This window comes from Pseudophryne corroboree, chromosome 7, assembly GCF_028390025.1.
Source record: "Pseudophryne corroboree isolate aPseCor3 chromosome 7, aPseCor3.hap2, whole genome shotgun sequence".
NCBI lineage: Eukaryota > Metazoa > Chordata > Amphibia > Anura > Myobatrachidae > Pseudophryne > Pseudophryne corroboree.
The window spans coordinates 349668987-349685237 of NC_086450.1; the positions used below are offsets into that span (position 1 = coordinate 349668987).

The 16251-nt window shown below is 47.7% G+C and overlaps 1 protein-coding gene across 2 annotated transcripts in view; it reads right to left on the reverse strand.

Annotated features, from left to right (window-relative positions):
* The window catches only part of LDAF1 (lipid droplet assembly factor 1), a 202104-nt gene extending 186679 nt beyond the window's left edge, over window positions 1–15425 (reverse strand). Inside the window, exon 1 of one of the 2 annotated variants that reach the window (XR_010182083.1) lies at window positions 15271–15425. The gene's annotated coding sequence lies outside the window, so the exon portion shown is untranslated. The remainder of the gene's footprint in view (window positions 1–15270) is intronic. The other variant, XM_063934422.1, reaches the window with a different exon arrangement.
* Between the last annotated feature and the right edge of the window lie 826 nt (window positions 15426–16251).

Below are 16251 nucleotides of genomic sequence, written 5' to 3' on the forward strand. Positions count from 1 at the left end.
CCCTTCCGACCTAAAACTGTCGGAGGCTGCCGTCTTTCCGACAAGACGGCAGCTTCCGACAGTTATTGAATATACCCCATAGTGAACATTGCCATGCCCGCAGTCTATTTATTCTTGAGATAAAGACCCGGTGGGACCGCACATTGGCATCGCAAGGTGTAACCACACGGTGTGAAATGCATTATGGGGGTAATTCAGAGTTGATCGCAGCAGCAAATTTGTTAGCAGTTGGGCAATACCATGTGCACTGCAGGTGGGGCAGATATAACATGTGCAGAGAGAGTTATAGTTGGGCGGAGTGTGTTTAAACTGAAATCTAAATTGCAGTGTAAAAATAAAGCAGCCAGTATTTTCCCTGCACAGAAACAAAATAACCCACCTAAATCGAACTCTCTGCAAATGTTACATCTGCCCCCCCTGCAGTGCACATGGTTTTGCCCAACTGCTAATAAATTTGCTGCTGCAATCAACTCTCAATTACCCCCCATGTGTATGCACATTACGTATAAATTTAATTTTTTTTTACCTGAATGTCCCAGCAGCGAAATATGTATAAAAGAAAATATACATGAAACTGGCATTTGATATTTACTGTAAAGCTCAGCAAGTTCTGATTTAGAGGAGGGATCCGGACTCAATGACACAATGAGAAACCTGCTACAGTAGCCTCCGTCTGCTTAGCTTAAAATTTAAAGAGGACAATTTAACCACAATGGTTATCATGCACTAGAATATGCTGTTATCTATCTACTGATGAAGGTAATTCAGTGTCTTAATTCTCCACCTCAGAGGCGCCATTGGCTAGAAGTATTATCTCTGCTACATGCTATTGGGCAGTGTAAGACGGGAAAAATGAAACAGCAGCATTCTAAAGTGAGGGAGTGCTCAAGTCAGAATAACATTAAATATGGAGAACACATACTTGCCTACCCTCCCGGAATGGCCGGGAGGCTCACGAAAATTAGGTGACCCTCCCAGGCCCCCCGGAAAGGTGGGCAAGCCTCCCGCTTTCCCCCTCGGCCGCCCGCAGCAGAGAACAAGTGGGCGGCCCGAGGGGGTCCGATGACGCAATTTGCGCCTCGTTTCTCGGCACAGCACAGCGGGGGGTGGAGTCACGATGACGCGACCCTGATGAAACGCCCCCGGACCGCCCATCCTGCTGCCGGCCACACCTCCGTACTGCCCGTCCTGCTGCCGGCCACGTCCCCATACACCTACAACGCTGCCTCCTCCCGGAGGAGGAGGCAGCAAAGTAGGTAAGTATGGGAGAACATTATTGGGGCAGATGTATTAACCTGGAGAAGGCATAAGGAAGTGATAAACCAGTTGTAAATGCAAGGTGATACACGTACCAGCCAATCAGCTCCAATATGTAAATTAACAATTGGAGCTGATTGGCTGGTGCATTATCACCTTGCACTTAACATTGGTTTATCACTTCCTTATGCCTTCTACAGGTTAATACATCTATGTTCCTCGGTCACACCATAATGAGTCCTCTGTCACAGGATTGCATGCAGCTTTTTGACAGCACTCCCCATTCACTGTCAAGCTAACCAGACTGAGGGCTGAGGCGAACATCCCATTAAAATGTCACGCTTTCCTAATCAGAAAAAGCTCAGTATCTTCTGCGCATGTTGCAGGCATGTGGTAACTGTTTGTGCACTATTTAAGCATAATTCATTTTACATAAATCCTGAGAGAAAAATGGGTAGGAACGGACTTTGCCCTCACCAGCAGAGGGATTAGTGATGTGCCGTCATCATATTAAATTATATTAAGCATGCCATAAGTGTCTTCCAGCAGGTCATGGCCGCATCTGGAATCCTGGCACAATTCCTGCCGTCGCTCTGTGATCAGGGAAGTCTTGATGGCTTAGGAGGAGGAAGTGCAAGATTTACCCTTGAAGGGAGAATATGGATAGATGAAAACAGGGAATGAGAGAAAGAGGGGGTGAGCAGCATCTAGCCATGAATGGTACATAATAGAAAAGATGGTCACACCTCCTGTTTCTGTCGGAACACATGGAACTAATAGCTGCCTACAGCAGATATGTGTCTCATACTTATAAATGCCATAGGACCTGATTCAGACTTGTACACTAAGCTGATGGTTAGCGTACAAGTCTGATGGCGAAGACACTAGGCACGGATTCTTTCACACAGTGCCTTCTGAGCCCCAGCCTGATTGACAGGTTCAAGGCATTTGGGGGCAGGGCAGGGCATGGGGTGGTGACCGGGTCAGCTGCTCAAAACAGAGGCGCGTCGCCTCCATTTTGTGGGAATGCTTAAGTCAGTATCTTACTGAACTCGGCTGTGGATCGGAGACTGAAATCTGAGTAACCTGAAGGATACTCAGATGACCAATGGTCACACAGAGTGATATGATGGTGCGTCTTGAGACACAAGAGCGGATCATGGAAGCAAGCAGTAGGGATCTACTTACACCAGGCTACTCCTGCTCCATTAGTGTATTAGCATTCCTGCGGCTGTGCAATGTCATACAACTCTGAATAAGGCCCATAGTCTTCATACTCTGCAAGTAAAGGAAAAAAGGATGCTGCAGAATCTAAACAGGTTTGGAGCAGTTTTGAAAGCAGTAGGTGCTGGGATCTAAGAGAGGGCTTTGGAATGGTTGCCATCTCGGCTGTCCCCTGGAGGCAGATACTGTAAAAACTGAGGCCCTTTGGGTCACCACAGAAACCGGGGAGAAGGATATTATTCGCATTGGGGTGATCTATAGACCACCAGGCCAGGGGCAGGATTTTGGACAGGAACCTATTGTTGGACATTACTAAAATAAGAATTTACTTACCGATAATTCTATTTCTCGGAGTCCGTAGTGGATGCTGGGGTTCCTGAAAGGACCATGGGGAATAGCGGCTCCGCAGGAGACAGGGCACAAAAAAGTAAAGCTTTACTAGGTCAGGTGGTGTGCACTGGCTCCTCCCCCTATGACCCTCCTCCAGACTCCAGTTAGGTACTGTGCCCGGACGAGCATACACAATAAGGGAGGCATTTTGAATCCCGGGTAAGACTCATACCAGCCACACCAATCACACCGTACAACTTGTGATCTAAACCCAGTTAACAGTATGACAACAGAAAGGGCCTCTTAAAGATGGCTCCTTAACAATAACCCGAATTAGTTAACAATAACTATGTACAAGTATTGCAGATAATCCGCACTTGGGATGGGCGCCCAGCATCCACTACGGACTCCGAGAAATAGAATTATCGGTAAGTAAATTCTTATTTTCTCTATCGTCCTAAGTGGATGCTGGGGTTCCTGAAAGGACCATGGGGATTATACCAAAGCTCCCAAACGGGCGGGAGAGTGCGGATGACTCTGCAGCACCGAATGAGAGAACTCCAGGTCCTCCTTTGCCAGGGTATCAAATTTGTAAAATTTTACAAACGTGTTCTCCCCCGACCACGTAGCTGCTCGGCAGAGTTGTAATGCCGAGACCCCTCGGGCAGCCGCCCAAGATGAGCCCACCTTCCTTGTGGAGTGGGCTTTTACAGTTTTAGGCTGTGGCAGGCCTGCCACAGAATGTGCAAGTTGAATTGTGTTACAAATCCAACGAGCAATCGACTGCTTAGAAGCAGGTGCGCCCAACTTGTTGGGTGCATACAATATAAACAGCGAGTCAGATTTTCTGACTCCAGCCGTCCTTGCAATGTATATTTTTAAGGCTCTGACAACGTCCAACAACTTGGAGTCCTCCAAGTCGCTAGTGGCCGCAGGCACCACAATAGGTTGGTTCAGATGAAATGCTGATACCACTTTAGGGAGAAAATGCGGACGAGTCCGCAGTTCTGCCCTATCCGAATGGAAGATTAGATAAGATAAAGCCGCCAATTCAGATACTCTCCTGGCAGAGGCCAGGGCTAGTAACATAGTCACTTTCAATGTGAGATATTTCAAATCCACCTTTTTCAATGGTTCAAACCAATGGGATTTGAGGAAATCTAAAACTACATTTAGATCCCACGGTGCCACCGGAGGCACCACAGGAGGCTGTATATGCAGTACTCCCTTGACAAAAGTCTGGACCTCAGGGACAGAGGCCAATTCTTTTTGGAAGAATATTGACAGGGCCGAAATTTGAACCTTAATGGATCCCAATTTGAGACCCATAGATAATCCTGATTGCAGGAAATGTAGGAAACGACCCAGTTGGAATTCCTCCGTCGGAACCCTCCGATCCTCGCACCACGCTACATATTTTCGCCAAATGCGGTGATAATGTTTCACGGTGACTTCCTTCCGTGCCTTAATCAAGGTAGGAATGACTTCTTCTGGAATGCCTTTCCCTTTTAGGATCTGGCGTTCAACCGCCATGCCGTCAAACGCAGCCGCGGTAAGTCTTGAAAAAGACAGGGACCCTGCTGTAGCAGGTCCCTTCTCAGAGGTAGAGGCCACGGTTCGTCCGTGAGCATCTCTTGAAGTTCCGGATACCAAGTCCTTCTCGGCCAATCCGGAACCACTAGTATTGTTCTTACTCTTCTTTGCCGTATGATCTTCAATACCTTTGGTATGAGCGGCAGAGGAGGAAACACATACACTGACTGGTACACCCAAGGAGTTACCAGTGCGTCCACAGCTATTGCCTGTGGATCTCTTGACCTGGCGCAATATTTGTCCAGTTTCTTGTTGAGGCGAGACGCCATCATGTCTACAATTGGTCTTTCCCAACGGTCTATTAACATGTTGAAGACTTCTGGATGTAGACCCCACTCTCCCGGATGAAGATCGTGTCTGCTGAGGAAGTCTGCTTCCCAGTTGTCCACGCCCGGGATGAACACTGCTGACAGTGCTATCACGTGATTCTCCGCCCAGCGAAGAATCTTGGCAGCTTCTGCCATTGCACTCCTGCTTCTTGTGCCGCCCTGCCTGTTTACATGGGCGACCGCCGTGATGTTGTCCGACTGAATCAACACCGGCTTTCCTTGCAGGAGAAGTTCCGCCTGGCTTAGAGCATTGTAGATTGCTCTTAGTTCCAGAATGTTTATGTGAAGAGACTTTTCCAGACTCGTCCATACTCCCTGGAAGTTTCTTCCTTGTGTGACTGCTCCCCAGCCTCTCAGGCTGGCGTCCGTGGTCACCAGGATCCAATCCTGAATGCCGAATCTGCGGCCTTCTAATAGGTGAGCCTTCTGCAACCACCACAGAAGTGACACCCTTGTCTTTGGTGACAGGGTTATTCGCAGGTGCATCTGCAGATGCGACCCTGACCATTTGTCCAACAGATCCCTTTGGAATATTCTTGCATGGAATCTGCCGAATGGAATTGCTTCGTAAGAAGCCACCATTTTTCCCAGGACTCTTGTGCATTGATGTACTGACACTTTTCCTGGTTTTAGGAGGTTCCTGACCAGATCGGATAACTCCTTGGCTTTTTCCTCTGGAAGGAAAACCTTTTTCTGAACCGTGTCCAGAATCATTCCTAGGAACAGCAGACGAGTTGTCGGGATTAAATGGGATTTTGGAATATTCAGAATCCACCCGTGTTGTCTTAGCACCTCTTGAGATAGTGCTAAAGCTGTCTCCAGCTGTTCTCTGGACCTTGCCCTTATTAGGAGATCGTCCAAGTATGGGATAACTAATACGCCTTTTCTTCGAAGAAGAATCATCATCTCGGCCATTACCTTGGTAAAGACCCGAGGCGCCGTGGACAATCCGAACGGCAGCGTCTGAAACAGATAGTGACAGTTTTGAACAATGAACCTGAGGTACCCCTGGTGTGCGGGGTAAATCGGAACGTGTAGATACGCATCCTTGATGTCCAAGGATACCATAAAGTCCCCTTCTTCCAGGTTCGCTATCACTGCTCTGAGTGACTCCATCTTGAACTTGAACTTTTTTATGTAGAGGTTCAAGGACTTCAGATTTAGAATAGGCCTTACCGAGCCATCCGGCTTCGGTACCACAAATAGAGTGGAATAATACCCCTTTCCTTGTTGTAATAGGGGTACTTTGACTATCACCTGCTGAGCGTACAGCTTGTGAATGGCTTCCAACACCCTCTCCCTTTCGGAAGAGACGGTTGGTAAGGCAGACTTCAGGAAACGATGAGGAGGATCCGTCTCTAATTCCAACCTGTACCCCTGAGATATTATCTGCAGGATCCAGGGGTCTACCTGCGAGTGAGCCCACTGCGCGCTGTAATTTTTGAGACGGCCCCCCACTGTCCCCGAGTCCGCTTGAGAGGCCCCAGCGTCATGCTGAGGTTTTTGCAGGAGCCGGGGAGGGCTTCTGTTCCTGGGAAGGAGCTGCCTGTTGGTGTCTCTTCCCTCTTCCTCTGCCTCGTGGCAGGTACGACAAGCCCTTTGCTCTCTTATTTTTGTAGGAGCGAAAAGGCTGCGGTTGAAAGGTCGGTGCCTTTCTCTGTTGGGGAGTGACTTGAGGTAAAAAAGTGGATTTCCCGGCAGTAGCCGTGGCCACCAAGTCTGATAGACCAACTCCAAATAACTCCTCCCCTTTATACGGCAAAACCTCCATGTGACGTTTTGAATCCGCATCGCCTGTCCACTGTCGTGTCCATAAGGCTCTTCTGGCTGAAATGGACATAGCACTCACCCGAGATGCCAGTGTGCAAATATCCCTCTGTGCATCACGCATATAGATAAATGCATCCTTTATTTGTTCTAACGACAGTAAAACATTGTCCCTATCTAGGGTATCAATATTTTCAATCAGGGATTCTGACCAAACTACTCCAGCACTGCACATCCAGGCAGTTGCTATAGCTGGTCGTAGTATAACACCTGCATGTGTGTATATATTCTTTTGAATAACTTCCATCTTTCTATCTGATGGATCCTTAAGTGCGGCCGTCTCAGGAGAGGGTAACGCCACTTGTTTGGATAAGCGTGTGAGCGCCTTGTCCACCTTAGGGGGTGTTTCCCAGCGCGCCCTAACCTCTGGCGGGAAAGGGTATAATGCCAATAACTTTTTTGAAATTATCAACTTTTTATCAGGAGCAACCCACGCTTCATCACACACGTCATTTAATTCTTCTGATTCAGGAAAAACTGTTTGTAGTTTTTTCACACCATACATAATACCCTGTTTTACGGTATCTGTAGTATCAGCTAAATGTAACGTCTCCTTCATTGCCAAAATCATATAACGTGTGGCCCTACTGGAAAATACGTTTGAATTTCTACCGTCGTCACTGGAATCAGTGCCCGTGTCTGGGTCTGTGTCGACCGACTGAGGCAAAGGGCGTTTTACAGCCCCTGACGGTGTTTGAGGCGCCTGGACAGGCATTAATTGATTGTCCGGCCGCCTCATGTCCTCAACTGACTGTTTAAGGGAAGATAAACCATCACGTAATTCCACAAATAAAGGCATCCATTCTGGTGTCGACCCCCTGGGGGGTGACATCTGCATATTTGGCAATTGCTCCGCCTCCACACCAATATCGTCCTCATACATGTCGACACCACGTACCGACACACACCGCAAACTCACAGGGAATGCTCTAATGAAGACAGGACCCACTAGCCCTTTTGGGGAGACAGAGGGAGAGTCTGCCAGCACACACCACAAAGCGCTATATATACAAGGGATATCCTTATATTAAGTGCTCCCTTATAGCTGCTTTAATATATATATATATAGCCATTAATGTGCCCCCCCTCTCTGTTTTACCCTGTTTCTGTAGTGCAGTGCAGGGGAGAGACCTGGGAGCCGTTCTGACCAGCGGAGCTGTGACAGAAAATGGCGCCGTGTGCTGAGGAGATAGGCCCCGCCCCTTTTTCGGCGGGTTCTTCTCCCGCTATTTTTCCAGTCAGGCAGGGGTTAAATATCTCCATATAGCCCCTATGGGCTATATGTGAGGTATTTTTAGCCTTGTATAAGGTTTATATTTGCCTCTCAGAGCGCCCCCCCCCAGCGCTCTGCACCCTCAGTGACTGCCCAGTGAAGTGTGCTGAGAGGAAAATGGCGCACAGCTGCAGTGCTGTGCGCTACCTTATGAAGACTGAGGAGTCTTCAGCCGCCGGTTTCCGGACCTCTTCACGCTTCAGCATCTGCAAGGGGGTCGGCGGCGCGGCTCCGGGACCGGACTCCACGGCTGGGCCTGTGTTCGATCCCTCTGGAGCTAATGGTGTCCAGTAGCCAAGCAGCAAATCCACTCTGCATGCAGGTGAGTTTACTACTTTCCCCCTAAGTCCCACGTTGCAGTGATCCTGTTGCCAGCAGGACTCACTGTAAAGAAAAAAAACCTAAACTAAACTTTCTCTAAGCAGCTCTTTAGGAGAGCCACCTAGATTGCACCCTTCTCGTTCGGGCACAAAATCTAACTGGAGTCTGGAGGAGGGTCATAGGGGGAGGAGCCAGTGCACACCACCTGACCTAGTAAAGCTTTACTTTTTTGTGCCCTGTCTCCTGCGGAGCCGCTATTCCCCATGGTCCTTTCAGGAACCCCAGCATCCACTTAGGACGATAGAGAAAATGGCTTTAAAGGGAGAAGTCATAATCATGGGAGACTTTAATTTACCTGATGTAAATTGGGAGGGGTCTTTTGCAAGTTCAGCTACAAGTGGCAAATTTTTACATTCCTTACAGGGAGCATCTCTCAAGCAATTGATGAGGGAGCCCACTCACAAAGACTCAATATTAGATTTAATTCTCACAAATGGTGACAGTATATCAGACATATATGTGGGTGAGCACCTGGGATCCAGTGATCATCAAGCAGTATGGTTTAGCATAAAGACAGGATCCAACTCCTCTCACACAAAAACAAAGGTGTTGGATTTTAGAAATGCTGACTTTGCAAAAATGGGGAGATGTTTAAGTGATTCATTGGCGGACTGGAGGAACTTGGAAGGAGTGCAGGAGAAGTGTGAAAAACTGAAAAGTGCAATACTAAGGGCAACAGACCTTTGTATCAAAAGGGTTAGGAAAAGCACCAGGAAAAGGAAGCCAGTGTGGTTCACAAAAGAAATATCAACTAGTGTGAAAGCAAAAAAGATGGCTTTTAGGAAATACAAACAGATTCAAAATAATAACGACAAAGAGGTGTATCTGGACAGACGGAAGGATGCTAAGAAAGTGATCAGATGTGCAAAGGCAGAAGCTGAGGAGAAAATGGCGCAGTCAGTAGATAAAGGGGGCAAAACTTTTTTTAAACATATAAATGAAAGGAGAAAATCAAATGGAGGAATAATAAGACAAGACAGAGAGTGAGAATTTGGTGGAGGGAGACAAGGCAATAGCAGATCACCTAAATCATTATTTTTGCTCAGTATTTACTACAGAAGGAGAAGGGAAGGGGCCACAGTTAAGCTGCAAGGACATTCATAAAAATTAGGTAGATGAAACTACATTTACAGAGGAGAAGGTCCTAACAGAACTATCAAAAAAGAACTAAAAGTGGATGGGGCCAGATGGGATACACCCAAGAATACTAAAAGGGCTAAAAGATGTGCTGGTTGCACCATTAACAGAATTATTTAACCAGTCACTAAATACAGGTGCCATTCCAGAGGACTGGAAAAGAGCGAATGTAGTTCCACTGTACAAAAGTGGAAGCAAGGATGAAGCAAGTAACAACAGACCAGTGAGTCTTACATCAGTAGTAGGGAAAGTAATGGAAAAACTATTAAAAGAAAGGAGTTGTGGAATATCTTAAATCAAACAACTTACAGGATCCAAAACTGCATGGATTTACTGGTGGGAGATCATGCCAAACAAATCTTATTGACTTTTTTTTGACTCTGTGATAAAAAGAATAGATCAAGGGGAGCTGTAGATGTAGCATACACACAAAGATCTAGACTTTAGTAAGGCATTTGACACTGTCCCACATCGCAGACTGCTAAATAAACTTGAAAGCGTGGGAGTGGATTATAAAACAGTTAAATGGATAAGAACCTTGTTGCAGGATAGGAAACAGACAGATGTAGTAAATGGAGTGCAATCTTTGGAAGGAAATGTTACCAGTGGAGTACCCCAGGGATCTGTACTTGAACCAGTTCTCTTTAATATCTTTGTTTGTGACATTGCAAATGGTATTAAAGGGAAAGTATGCCTTTTTGCAGATGATACAAAGATTTACAACAGGGTAGACACACCAGGAGGAGTAAAACAAATGATTGATGACCTAGCTAGGCTTGAGAAATGGTCAAGAACGTGGCAACTACAGTTTAATGCTAAAAAATGCAAAACCATGCACTTGGGTCTCAAAAACCCAAAGGCTAAATATAGTATCAAGGGTACTATAATGGAAACTACTGAGGAGGAAAGGGATTTAGGAGTCACTATTTCAAGTGAATTAAAGGCAGGAAAGCAATGCAACAAAGCAATGAGAAAGGCAAGTCAGATGCTTGGTTGCATAGGGAGAGGAATCAGTAGCAGGAAAAAAGTAATAATGCCACTGTATAGGTCATTGGTACGGCCTCATCTGGAATACTGTGTCCAGTTCTGGAGACTATGGTGGTCATTCAGAGTTGTTCGCTAGCTGCTTTCGGTCGCTGTGCAGCGATTAGGGAAAAAAACGGCAATTCTGTGTATGCGGCGCAATGCGCACGCGCGACGTACTTTAACAACGGTCATTGCAGTTTCACACAAGGTCTAGCGACGCTTTTCAATCGCACTGCTGGCCGCAGAGTGATTGACAGGAAGTGGGTGTTTCTGGGAGGTAACTGCCCGTTTTCGGGGAGTGTGTGTAAAAACGCAGGCGTGGTTGGCCGAACGCAGGGCGTGTTTGTGACGTCAAAACAGGAACTAAATAGTCTGCAGTGATCGCAAGCTAGGAGTAGGTCTGGAGCTACTCTGAAGCTGCACAAAATTATTTTGTAGCCGCTGTGCGATCCTTTCGTTCGCACTTCTGCTAAGCTAAGATACACTCCCAGAGGGTGGCGGCTTAGCGTTTGCACAGCTGCTAAAAGCAGCTAGCGAGCGAACAACTCTGAATGAGGGCCTATATCTCCAGAAGGATATAAATACATTAGAGCAGCCGTGGCCAACCTGTGGCTCTTTCTTTATTCAAATATGGCTCACGAAACTGGTGCACTCCAACCATTCACAGGTGCCTCTGCCTCTCTGAGCCAGAGGCACCTGTACTACCACTCCTGTGTCCAGGAGGGACTGTACCACCGAATGAAGAGTTTTTGACTTCACCTGATCTGAAGGGCCGTCTGTCAGGCAAAATCTATGAGGTGGATGATTTTTGAAGGATATGGCGTAACCTCGAGTGACAACATCCCGTACCCAGGCATCGGAAGTGGTCTTCAACCATTCCTGGGTATACCCTAGAAGTCGGCCCCCCACCCTGGGATTCCCCAGAGGGGGGCCCGCCCCGTCATGCGGCAGGCTTGTCAGTCTTGGAAGCAGGCTGACGGGCAGCCCAGGCCCGTTTGGGTTTGGGCTTATTGGGTTTGGAAGTGCGAGCCTGTTTCGGGTATGCCTGACCCTTTGCTTTCCCTGAAGGATGAAAGGAGCGAAAAGAAGTACTCTTACCCTTCGGTACTGAAGGAGCAGTACTAGGTAGACAATCTGTTTTTGCAGAAGCTAAGTCAGCCACTATCTTGTTGAGGTCTTCTCCAAAAAGTATGTTTCCCTTAAAAGGGAGTACCACCAGGGTTTTCTTAGAGTCCAGATCCACGGACCAGGACCGCAACCATAGAATCCGGCAGCCAGTATGGACGTAGTAGAAGCCTTGGCCGCCAGAATACAGGCATCAGAAGCCACCTTCTTAATGTAATGAGAAGCTGTGACAATATACAATAGACATTGTCTAGCATGATCAGAAGCGTTGGAAGACATATCAGCTTCCAACTCCTGACCCCACTCTTCAATAGCCTCTACAGCCCAAGTCGCTGCAATGGTGGGCTGATGCGCAGCACCTGCTAGGGTGTAAATCTCTCCTGAGTTGTCTTCCAAAGAGCGGTCTTTGGATGTGGTATGGGCTCTCCGTAGCTATGTGAAGAGACCTGCTTCCAGTCTGACTCTCTCTTCGTACTGTTTGGTTTTCACAAACGTGGCTGGCCTGCTAGCAAGCAGAACTTGGCCAGATGGATTAGAATGGTGATTCCACATGCTTATGTACAGGCTGGTCTTCCAGCTCCTGTTACCATTAAGGCCCATTCTACTCGGTCCGTTGGACCTTCTTGGGCGGCCCGCTGTGGTGCGACCCTTGAACAATTGTGCAAGGCGGCTACGTGGTCCTTAGTGAACACGTTCATAAGGTTCTATGCCTTCGATACTTCCACCTCCCAGGATGCTTCCTTTGGACGCCGGGTTCTTGTGCCCGCTACAGTGCGTCCCCTCCCATAAGGAACTGCTTTAGGACATCCCCGATGTTATTCCCTGTGGAGCCCAGTGTACCCCGCAGCAGAAAACGAGATTTATGGTAAGAACTTACCTTTGTTAAATCTATTTCTGCGAGGTACACTGGGCTCCACAGGGCGCCCACCCTGACGCACTTAGCTTCTTTGGGTTTGTATGGCATTAGCCGCTGACACCCTCTCCTGTCATGTGTGGTGTATGTGGCTACTAACGATTGTTGTCACTTTTACCTGCTACTGCATGTGACTGGTTAACAAAAACTGAGCTCCTGTGCATGGAGGCGGGGTTATAGAGGAGGTGGCGCTATGCATCTTGGGAAGAAGGTCAAAGCTTTGAGACTGTTGGTGCCTCGGATCAAGATCCTACTCTACATCCCAATGTTATTCCCTGTGGAGCCCAGTGTACCCCGCAGCAGATATTTTTTTTAATGATTTTACTCAAAGTAATGAAATGCCGCATTAATGCGAACAATGGAGTTTGATTGCATGATGTGCATCCTTATATACCAGCTCAATGCCCCCTCTCATGTCCTTATATGCCAGTCCAGAGCCCCCCCTCATGTCCTTATATGCCAGTCCAGAGCCCCCCCTCATGTCCTTATATGCCAGCCCAGAGGGCCCCCCCCCCCCCCCTCATGTCCTTATATGCCAGTCCAGAGCCCCCCCTCATGTCCTTATTTGCCAGCCCAGAGGGCCCCCCCCCCCTCATGTCCTTATATGCCAGCCCAGGGGCCCCCCCTCATGTCCTTATATGCTAGCCCAGAACCCCCCTCATATCCTTATATGCCAGCCCAGAGCCCCCTTCATGTCTTTATATCCCAGCTCAGAGCCCTCCCTCATGCCAACCCAGAACTACCTCTTATGTCCTTATATACCAGACCAGAACCCAACAATATGCCAGTCTAGAGCCCTCTCCCATGTACTTATATGTCAGTGCAGAGCCCCATCTCATGTATTTATATGCAGGGGCATTTTTAAGAGAGGATGGGACCTGTGTGCAGCCTCCGTCGCAGGCCCCCTCCTCTCCGGCAGCAGCAGACTCTGGCATAATGCCAGATTCTACTGTGCATGCGCAGGTCTCTGGGAACATGGCACCCGGGCCTTGTTCCCGGGAACACCTTCAGTGCGCATGCACAAATCACTCGGAAATGGCCGCCGTCGCGGGACTCTGAAGGGGTAAGTATAATGTATGGGTGCAATGTGTTCGGTGTGGGCCCCCCTGGACCCAAAGGCCCGTGTGCACCGCACACACTGCACCCATTATAGAAACGCCTATGTTTATATGCCAGCCCAGAACCCTCTCTTATGTCCTTAAATGCCAGACCAGAACCCAATATTATGCGAACTAAGAGCCCCATCACACGTTCTAATATGCCAGCTCAGAGCCCCCTCATATTACTTACTGGACCTCATTGTAAATACGTCACTGCCTGGCTCCTATAATCTGCTTGTCTCAGTCCAATGAAATGACTCCAGTGATTGCCACATCTGCTTTTTCTGGAGGTCCATGGCAGACTGGAGGGGGAGCTGTAGAAAGGGATGGGCTGGAGGATGTCATTGGGCTGCGGCAAGCATTTATCACTGTCCGGCAGTCCACATTTAGCCCGCTTGCCTTAGGAAGTCATACAGATCTGATCGCTGGGCTGCGTTTTTTGCTGTCCTGCGTTCAGCTAGTCGCCGCCTACAGTTAGCAGCGCCGAGCTGCTAAAATTCTGTGTGTGCAGTCTCTGCGCAGCCCAGGACTTACTCTTCCAGTGCGATAGAATCAGGCTGATCGGGGCCGGAGCGGACGTCAGACACCCTCCCTGAAAACGCTTGGGGACGCCTGCGTTTTTCCAGACACTCCCAGTAAACGGTCAGTTACCACCCATATACTGCTTCCTCCTGTCAATCACCTTGCGAACGCCCGTGCGAACTGATTTTTCGCACCATCTCGTCGCTGACTGGCTATACCCGTTGTTGTTGCCCGACGCATATGCGCATTGCGGTGCATACGCTGTTATGACCTGATCGCCCACTGCTGTGCGAAAACACACAACAGCGATCAGATCTGAATGACCTCCGTAGTTTGATAGAAACACATAGGGGTCAATCCAATTAGCTGTGAAGGGGGCAGAGGACTCTTGCAACGGTGCAGAAATTCCGCCAATGGCACCACAATTCGAGCCCCTCGCAGCTCGATGTCACCTCGTCCTAGCAGATATTTGTACACAGTCCTATGGGGCTGCGAACAACAACCAACAAGTCCAGTGGTACCGGAAGTGCGGGATACAGCCGCACTTACTCGCACCGTGAGTGTACAACTGCAGATACGGCTAATAGGACTGAGCCCATAAAAGGTGTTCCTTTGTGTTATATGTGTTCATTCAGCTGTCTTTATTTGTACTGTTTTGGCAATATCACTTTTTAATAAAGGCCTATTTGCATTATATTACTATGAGATTAACACAGAAAGAAACCATTTACTGAAAGATCTGCAGTGTATTATCATTTCAGTACAACATGCAATAAGTAGTTACCCTAATAAGAAGATTTCTCTTTCTCCATATTCACAAAATTACAAATGTTATATTTCGTTTGATACAAAAGCTCTTTAAATAAACTGTAACTGAGGGACTTTGGATAAACAGTGCTATAAGGAAGGATAGACAGCGTAGTAGAATCACACAATATTGTGGCTTTCTGTTCGTCAAACTTAAAGAAATGGAGCCTCAGATGACTATAAGGAGCATCTGGGTAAGAAAAACTTTCAGACCATTGCTACAGTAGGCTGCCTATCACAGGCTCCCATCACCGCACACTCCGAGCCAGAGGAAGCCAGCTGTCCTCAGAGTATACAGTACACGCAGCAATCACCCTAGCTGTGTATAGCCAGCAGCTAGTGTGCAGCTTACAGGCAGCAGCTAGTGTGCAGCTTACAGGCAGCAAATAGTGAGCAGCAATACAGCAGGAACTGCCCTCCTCTTACCTCTCAGTGCTGCTGCCTGTCAGACTCCTCCATACTCTCACCAGAGGGAACGGCATTACCTACGCACTCTTCGCCCTGCCTCCAGTGCTGCTGATCTAACACAAGGACAGCCTTCAGGGCTGGGAGATCTCCTTACAGCGCCCGCCTACTCAGTCCTCCTTCCTTGTTTACTACTATACTACTCAGACACTGCACAGTTCCATTCCCTGTAAATGCACACACCCGGCTTATTAATAAAGTCGGATATAATAAGAGTGACCAAGATTTCTGCATTCATGTCATTTTTATAAGTGTGCTAAATGTAGACGGATGGTGAATCATCGCATTATAATTATTTATGTCACTGTGACAAAGATGACCTTAATGATTATGTGCTAGAACACTATAATCAGTCATACTGGCTGTATGAAGGCATAATGTCTACAATGACCATATACACAGTCAATGGGGTTTATTTTACAAAGCTTCTGATCATGTTTATGCCTGATACATAAAGCCGTGTCTTGCTAGTAAAAGCATTATCGTTCAGAACTGCCAGGTTTTACGATCCAACGCTTTGTAAATAAACCCCATTATGCCAACAGCACAATGTTGAATTGTACCCTATTGACATGGTTAAAATGTCGACATATGACATGTCTATATAGTCATAGTATTGTCATACTTGCCTATTCTCTCGGATCCTGCGATTTTTTGGGGTTGTCCCCCACAGCCCCAGAAGAGTGGGAACCCCACCCACATTCCGCCCACTCCCTAGTGAAGTGGGCAGAATGGGGAGATAAATACGGAAAATTTACAGTAGTAGGGGGCATGGCTTAATGATGCAATTTTATGGTAATCGTGTCATTTTAGCCCCATCCCTATTGAAATATGCACAATTCACGGCAATTATACCAGGAGGGGTCTGGATCTAATGACACGACTCGTCCGCTCCCGCCCACAACGCAGCCTATTTGCTTCTCCACCCCAGGCTACTCCCAG